The sequence below is a fragment of the Leptopilina heterotoma genome, unplaced genomic scaffold (genome assembly GCF_015476425.1).
Source record: "Leptopilina heterotoma isolate Lh14 unplaced genomic scaffold, ASM1547642v1 Lhet_221, whole genome shotgun sequence".
In the NCBI taxonomy this organism is placed as follows: domain Eukaryota; kingdom Metazoa; phylum Arthropoda; class Insecta; order Hymenoptera; family Figitidae; genus Leptopilina; species Leptopilina heterotoma.
The window spans coordinates 630,685-639,730 of NW_025110939.1; the positions used below are offsets into that span (position 1 = coordinate 630,685).

General features: G+C 28.8%; 1 protein-coding gene across 4 annotated transcripts in view; it reads right to left on the reverse strand.

The window, feature by feature from the left end:
* Positions 1–8,617, reverse strand: part of LOC122502183 (hyaluronidase B-like) — a 121,608-nt gene extending 112,991 nt beyond the window's left edge. For 2 of the 4 annotated variants that reach the window (XM_043612108.1, XM_043612109.1), the window contains exon 1: positions 8,167–8,591. The gene's annotated coding sequence lies outside the window, so the exon portion shown is untranslated. Of the gene's footprint in view, positions 1–8,166 lie in introns of all 4 variants that reach the window. The other 2 variants (XM_043612111.1, XM_043612112.1) reach the window with 2 other exon arrangements.
* Positions 8,618–9,046: the final 429 nt, after the last annotated feature.

The following is a 9,046-nucleotide window of genomic DNA, read 5'->3' on the forward strand; positions in this document are numbered from 1 at the left end:
TTAAAAAATATGTCCGCCATATTGGATCTGCCATTTTGAATTTTAATAAAGTAACATCAGATTTGTAATCAGCGACCCCAAAAACCCCCGAGTAACCATTTTCAAACCAATCTAATAACTTTTGAAAAAAAATACCTGACATTTTTTTTCGACCTTTTGCATTTTGGAAAAATGGCCATTTTCGTATCCACCATCTTGAATTTTAAAAAAAGTAATTATAGATTTTTATAGCTGAGAGAAAGTTCGAGGACGCGATATTTTGTGCTTTGGAGACCATATTCTTTATTTTTCCATGTCAAAATAATAATTGAAAAATTGACCGATGGCGATGGTGTAGTTCGGTTGGCGGAACTCGTGGCTTGCGATCACAGAGGTTAAGCACCATTTGAGCGCGGTTAGTGCTTGGATGGGTGACCTTCTGTGAATATCGCTACAGTCTCGGTTTTTGCGCTGATCGAGATATATCAGACGGGAGGTTTGACGCCCGAGGCTATGTTTGTGCATTTGTGATGGCTATCCAAATGTACATTCATGACTCGACGTCAATAAACCGGTTGTACTCGGAAAGTAGGTTTTCTGCAGTTTTCCTCTCCCCTGGCCAAATGTCCAGGCGAATGCGAGTACTCCTAACCTAAGTCGGCTGTAGCCGCAAAAGTAGGGACATGGAGGAAGAGTTTGTGAGTTAGAAGAGTTTAGTAGTGATGTTGAGGAGATTGTAAGGACCTGAAAGGGTATACAATGAAATCATACTTTACTAATAATTGAAAAAATTTTTTTTCGTAAAAAAGTGTGTTTTTTTGCAATAAAATTATTATAAATTTTGTTGAGATAATTATAAACAAATTTTAGCTTCATATTCCGAAAGAGATACGTCGGGAATGGTATTTCCAAACATTTTCAACTAATTATTTCATACAAAATAAGAGTCGTGAAATCATGGTACATTTTGCGTCCTGGTGGTGTTAATGGGTTAATAATAATTTATTACCAAAAAAAACAGGGGTAATTTTTTTTTCAATGAACTTTAATTCGCTTTTGGTCATCATTTAATTGAAAAAAATAATAATAATTTATTAAAACTGTTGTTTATTATTAATAATTTAGCTTATTTGTTCAACAAATTTTTTAAACTAATTAAAATTATAAAGAAATAAAAAATTATGTCTGAGATGGTCCTTGCTAGGTTCTAAAATGGACCCATAAACTGGTCCTAACTAGGCTCCCAAGTTAGGACCAGGCTAAAATCGCGTCACCGGACATTGTAGGTCTAATCTACACTGCCCACCTAGGACCAAGCTAATAACAAGGCAAAATAGTCAGGACCATGCTAGGACCAGTTTACATTTTCCACACGGGGACCGCCAGGACGAAAAATTTACCTTGACATTGGAGCTGTTGTTTTATATGGATCATTTTATTTTCATTTTATTATTACTTTGAAACTAATAAAGATAATTAAGTGAATTTTTTTAAATTAAAGCTTAAAGTCTATACTATAAAGATGAAATAAAGCGATTGCTAAAAAATAAAAATTTATAATTGTTATTAACAATTCTTTTAAACAATTGCAAATTTAAGAATGTTCTCAATGTTTTTAAAAGATTAAATTACCATGTATTGATGCGCAAATTGTTTATTTGGAGGTCAGATTATATTGATTTAAACTGATTTAGGACATGCGCAATAACAGAATAAGACAAAAAAAGTTTATTTTTAAAGGAAAGTACCTACAGTATTAATTTGTTACCTTTGATTAACGAAACATTATAAACATTTGAAAATTATAAAGTTTGCAAGCAGAGATACACTACCGTCCGTAATTAAATTTTTAAATTTCTCCAAAGATAATAAACATTTATTAACGTTCTTGGACTTATTTTAGTCTTTATTTAATATAGAACTAGATAAATTTTAGCGCGCTATGCGAGCTGTTTTTTTCTTTTTTATTAATAATAATTAAGAAATGAAAAAATAGAAGATCACAATTGATAGTGAAACAGAAAATAGCAACAACAATAAGAACTAAAACCAAATGTTATCACTAATAGTTTTGTAACAGTTGATATTTGTTTTACTTGACGCATCATATTTTGATTAATATTGTTTTTAATTTATCAGGTAAATTAATATAATATATACAGGCGCGTAAAATAGACTACATACTTTATTTTACTAATAGAAACAACAATTTGAACAATAGGTCTCTTGTAAAGTTTTTTAACCTAGGTATTGCCTAGGTACTTGAGCAGGCCTCTCGTTTTTCTTTCTATCTCTTATTCAATAACATTTAGTGAAAATATCTTTCTTTCTTCCTCTTTCTAAATAAACAACATAAATTTTTCTCTCTTTATAACGCAGAAAATTAATCAATTCCCATCTCTCTTTTATTAAGGGGTTACCCCTACTTGTAAATTGAAATTTTACAATTTTTTTTTACATTTTTGAAGCATAACTATCTAATAATACGTCCTTTAAATTTCAAGTCGATCCCAACAAAATTGACTAAGATATGAACATTGAATGAACAGAATCCGTTGCGTTGACGACTATCTAGCATGATTATAAACCACTACCAACAAATGTTTTGAACGCTATCAGACCCATATACACTGATCTGAGTAAAAAAACTTTACTTAAACGATGTGAAGAGGTACTATCTGGACACGAAATAGATTTTTTTTAAAAGTTTCTTACTGTAAACTGAATTTAAAAATTTAAACGCGTTTTACTCGAAATAGCATTTTTGAATTCACTCACCAAAATAACTTGAAAACTACTGAAACGATCTTTTTGAAATCGTTCGATTTTTTTTTAATAAAAAATTCTTATTTTATAGCCGAAACAACGACCGTTTTTTAGTGAAAATCAAAACACGAATTTTGATTGTCAGACATTTTGTCAAAAATACATATGTTTTTACAAATCCTTCGATTAAAGACTAATTCATTAGTTTATAGTGTTATTTAACTAAATATATTGATGTTTTTTGTTTCACATGATCCAGTTCCCTACAATTTTGGTCACCGAAAAACAAAATAATAAAAAGAACCTTCATTTAGCAGAAATTTCTAATAAAATTATTAAATATTTTTTAATTAAAAAAATTCTAAAATGTATACCTATAATATCTGTACTTTTAGATAATATATTGATCGTTTAAAACAGTTCAGCAGTTTTTGTTAAAAAAATTCACGAAAATAGCCTATTTTCTTGCTCTGCAACTGGGGGTATGAAATTGTCTCTCTTCAGGTAACGGTATGGCTTTCTTCCTCTTTCGAAAATAAATAACATCAGAATGTCTTCCTTTACATAATTTACTTATCTACTTTTTTTCATAAAAGGATTAAATTTATTTATCGGTATTTTGGTAAACATTTTTCTTTACAATGTGCAAGCCGGGAAAGTCAAATCATAAAATTTCGAAAAATATTACTTTTTTTTACATTTTTTAAAAGTTGAAAAAAACTAAAATTTTCATTCTCTGACAACTTTTTTCTAAACTCAATATTTTCAGACTTATAAAGTCTTCAGGTTTGACGGGGTTTTAAAATGTCGTGACACACGTCACGACATGTCACTAAAATGTTGTTAGTTCGTGACGTGAAAGTTCGTTCATACGTCACGAAGGATACTAAATTTTGATAGATACGTCACGACTTTTTAAAACGTCATCAAACAGGAAGGATAGCATCAAAGTATCAGGTTGCACCAACACTACAGTAGAAAATGTATTGTACAGATTGCACATATTTTATTTATAGACAATTATGTTAAGAATAAATTTAAAAATCGTAATTTTTCATGTGAATCATTTTTCTTCAGTGCTAAAAGAATTATAATTAGGGTAAACCAGACAGTAGTCGGCCACCGGCTCAGAAACCTTTAAAAACAATGTTTTTTTCGATTGCAAATGTATAGGGTCATTAATAATAATACTACCAACGTTTAGCAAAAAAAAATTTTTTTATCTCATATGGATTTGTTTTTTTAGGGTTCCATGGCTGGATATCTAACGTGTCCTCACTTTTTAATTTTAAAAAAACCAAAATGTTGTCATTTTCTTTACATCAACAGCTATTGACACACGTAGGATTTTTTAGATATTTTGATTTTTTGCAAAATGGTGCGTAATTGATTTTTGATTGACCATTTCATTCAGAAAATCATAAATTTTCAAAAATATGGTAAAAACGTTCTCCTATATTTTAACTCCTTATGACTTCAGAAAACACCTCCTAAAGTATTTATAACCAATTTAAAAAAATAAAAGTAAATTTTTCCAAAAAATATTCAATTAATGTAAAAAGTCATTGACAAATTAAATAAGTCTTTAAGGGGTCGGTGGGATCCAGCTTTTTGTTACGACCACTAGAAACATTGGTGCTAATATATGTAACAGTGTCTGAAAAGAATGGTGGGTTTTTAATTTGCAAAAGAATTTTAGGTAATTTATGGATGGCCTTTAACGATACATATAAGTTTAAACGCGTTTTTCTCAAAATAACGTTTTCTCAAATTGCGGACAGTTTATCTCTGAATCTACTAAACCGATTTTAATAAATAATAACTCGTTTTGTTTGTTAGCGTGTCCTGTGTGAGAATTTACCAGAAATTGGTTAAAAAATTTTAAAAAAACATTTTTGCAGACTAGAAAAATACTAAAAAACATAGTGTATTTTGACAAAAATTATTGAAACATCTGCTATTTTTTTATTTTAGTCGATTTTTCATTATTGGTGGTAGATTTCTATGCAAGACACCTTCCTTTTTAAAAAGCAATTTGGATTTTTTGTTTCCGATTTGTCAATCTTGAGATAAACTGTCCGCAATTGGACAACTAACTTTTTGGAGTTTCGATCTGAATGATGTCTGCAAATTATGATATTAAATAAAAATTAAAAACAAACCATTATTTTTATTTTCCAAATATGTACTAATATAGGCAAAAAAGTTTTTTAAATATTTATAATAAAACACCTAAGAAAAAAAAATTTTAAATTTGGTCTTTTAAGAGCCTTCTAAAGTGTAGTAGTACCTTAAGGAGCATACATTTTTTTCTAAATTTACTTCATTCTTCAGTATTAGAAGAATTATTCATTACGAGTTTGGTTAATTTCAAAATATGCTGAAAAATTATACACTTTAAAAGTAAAAAAATACTCTGAGAAACAAATAAAATTTGATCAAATTTTATTTAAAAAACATTTTAATTTGCTATTTTTTATAAATATTCTACCTATTGTTTATAATAATTATAATCCTAATATGCATTTTCCTATTTTTTACATATAGTATAGTTATGTTGCTGATAAAAACGAGCTGTATTAATTGTTAATAGGTTTAATAGGTTCAATTAATTTAATAGGTTTAAATTTATAAGAGTTTTGTAAGTGGTACATATATATGTACCGCGGCACTACAGGGTTATAACACTCGTATCCTTAAAGGTCAGATATATTAGGGTTTCGTGGCCAAGGGCCAAAACCCTTATAGCGAGACTTCGGTGTCCGTCCGTAGTTTTTACGTCTTAAGTCTTATACCGAGACTTCGGTATAAGAAGGTCTTAAGTCCTAAGACTTAAGACTTAACTTCGGTATAAGAAGGTCTTAAGTCCTAAGACTTAAGTCTTAAGTTTTAGGACTTAAGACTTAACTTCGGCATAAGAAGGTCTTAAGTCCTAAGTCTTAAGTCTTACGTCTTAACAACCGTTGCCATGGCAACTTCGGTATAAGAAGGTCTTAAGTCCTAAGTCTTAAGTCTTACGTCTTAACAACCGTTGCCATGGCAACTTCGGTATAAGAAGGTCTTAAGTCCTAAGTCTTAAGTCTTACGTCTTAACAACCGTTGCCATGGCAACTTCGGTATAAGAAGGTCTTAAGTCCTAAGTCTTAAGTCTTAACAACCGTTGCCATGGCAACCGTTGCTATGTTAATGTTTGCCATAACAACCGTTGCTATGGCAACCGTTGCTATGGTAATGATTGTCATAACAGCCGTTGCCATGGCAACCGTTGCTATGTTAATGTTTGCCATAACAACCGTTGCCATGGTTTCCATGGTTCATTACAATTTTTTAAAAAAGGACAATTGATTCCAAATAAAAAATTTACAGTCTTAGGGACAAAAAACAAAAAAAAGATTAAAATTAATTTTTACATAGTTCCAGAATTTTTGTATATTGCTAAAAATAAATTATTAAATTCTTAATTTGTTAAAGTTTTACTTTTTGATAATATATTTTCAATCACTCCTATTCCATATCTTCATTGAAAACATATGCGACATGAAAATACTCGAAAGTACTAAAAGAACCAATTACTTCATTAAAATTTTTAAACAATTAATAAAAAAAAAAAATTTCTAAATAAATTATTATTTTTTTTTTTATTCATTCATTATCATTATCATCATTTTTGTCATTTTAGGCCACGAAACCCTATGGTGTAGGCGCATTGCGCCTGCTTCTCTGCCTGATTTTTTTTTATTAAGATTCTGAAAAAGTCTTTCTTTCAAACATTCCTTGATTACTAATGAATTTTCATCATTCATTCCGAATTTTTATGTCGTATACCAGGCTTGAGAAATACTCTCTGAATTTGAGTTAGTAAAAATGTTTACTAATTTGAATTAGTGACTGAGTTTTTGCTTTTGAATTAGTAAATTTTACTAATAAATTAGTAGAAATTACTTTTTATTAGTAGGGTAATGTTACCTGGAGTGGACTGCTTAATCTTTTTTTCAAAAAATTCTTTATGAAAGCAAATTAATCGGAGGTTTCTATTCCGAGCTTTAGTTTAGATCCCTAGATAAGTGTTTATACTATAATAGCTTTGATTTTTTTTTGAAAAAAAATTGACTTTAAAAAAAGCTAATTTTTAAGGAATGAGAAAAGAGTAACCTTGAGTAGACCACTCCTGACAAATTGCGAAAAGAGTCCGACAATCAATAAAATCTCAAAGAATTGCAAAGGTTATTCTAAATTCTTTAATGTATTTAATAATTCTGATATATTAAAGCAAAATTTATGCTTATGCAGCTTCAGACCATGTATGAGTCGTAATGTTTGCAAGTGAAACCATTTTTTATAATTTTGGCACATATCACATCAATATCACAATAAAATTAATAAAGAACATAAAACATAGTTTCAAACCAATTTATTGTCAATTTATATCCACAAAAATGGTAAACTGACATTAAAAATAGAATAACAGTCCACTCATGGTGACATGCAACTTTTTATGGCAGCCACCACAATTTTTTTTTAATTAAAAATTATCACCTAATTAAACTAAGACAATCAATTTGAATGTTCAAAGTAGTAGGAAAAAAATAAGTTACCTTTTAAAACTTAAATTGTACACTACTTTTACACATCCGAATCACTTTACTTATTGTAAGAGCGACTTTTTTTGGTTTGAGTTCTTAAAAACGCGTTACATCAAACGATAACGTATATGTTTATCGCGGAACTTAATTTCTTACGGTTTCTAGGTGCGGTGCTGCTATTCGCACTATTTATTTCACGTTTCCGCTGTCAGATAACTTAAAAGCTAAGAGGCGGTCCACTCATGGTGACATTACCCTAAAATTTACTTATTCAAAAGCAAAAAGTCAGTCTTTAATTTAAATTAGTAAACATTTTTATTAATTCATTTAGAAAGTAGTTCCCGACTTTTTGATAAACTTTTTTTTGCTTAGAGAAGATTTAAAAAAAAAATTTTTAAAATTGCTAACAAGCTGCTCGCTTACTGCGCTACGTGTCACAGTGGGATTTGTTTTATAATTTCCTGTGCAAAATTTTTTAAAGTCTACAATTTTTAATCAATTTGAGTATTCTTTCTTTTAAATACAAAAAGATAATAAATTCTCAAGACACCTTGAAATCTGCTTTTAATGTTTCATGGTTTATAATTTTTTTAAATCAATAATTAATAAATTCGTAATGTAAATTTTTTAAAAAAGGACGTTTATTTTCTTATTTCTTTACTGCACATAATCTTAATTAGTTCAAATTAAAATAATATGACCTGTATTCGTATAAGGCATAAAATAATTTATTTAAATTGTTATAAACAATAATGATTAAAAAATATTAAACTCTAGTTTCTCTGCATCATAAACAGTATATTAAGCAAGAAGGGAACAAATGGCTGTTTTTACTTACGATACTTTTTATTCCAAATGCACAAAACTGGTGATTTCATAGAGCAGACAACATAGAGTAAACGTCATCCTGTTGTTTAACGTGTTATAAGATGGCGTTCACTTTATTCAATGTGAGGGAAGTTCACAATTATTAAAAACATAATTGTTTATAAAACTATTTTCGCAGGATAAATTCCCACAAATGATGTGTCCATGATAAATATTATAACTCAAAGATAAAATTATATAAATTTCACATTTATTTAAATAACTTAGAAAAATGCTTGTCTATACAGCGTGGTTCTAGACGAAACTAAAAATAAATAACGTAAGACGAAAATCGCGCACTTCTATCCCCGTCCCTACGTGCAAGAAAAAAGTCGTCACAATACCCTCCTCCTAGTATAATGATAATTTAACAGTGCGAGGTAATTGTTTAAAAACAGCAAAATAGTTTACACAATGCATTAAAAAGGAATTTCTGTGCTATCGTAGTTTGATAACACAAATAAAACTGAAAGTGTATGTGTAAGTGCATGTATAATGCTATAAAATATAATATAACAATATAAGTATTATTATTTATTACAAAGTCCATTGACTAAATCATTTTACCATCGAAAGTTAACAAAATATATCTATATTTATTTTTGTAAAAAAAATCTATTTATATACTTTGCATTTATTTAATAAATATTACCTTTAAACAAAAGATATAGCTTATTTTTCATGTAGAAATATCGCTGTATTATCAGTCTTTTTATTCTTTTTCCATACATTAAAATTAAAATAAAATTTGATTGAATAGAAATGTTATTTCTTTGGAACAGTAAATAAGACTATTTTCTTGTTTACATAAGTGCTGAGCACCGGCCTACGTAGGACTACACTTATTATTT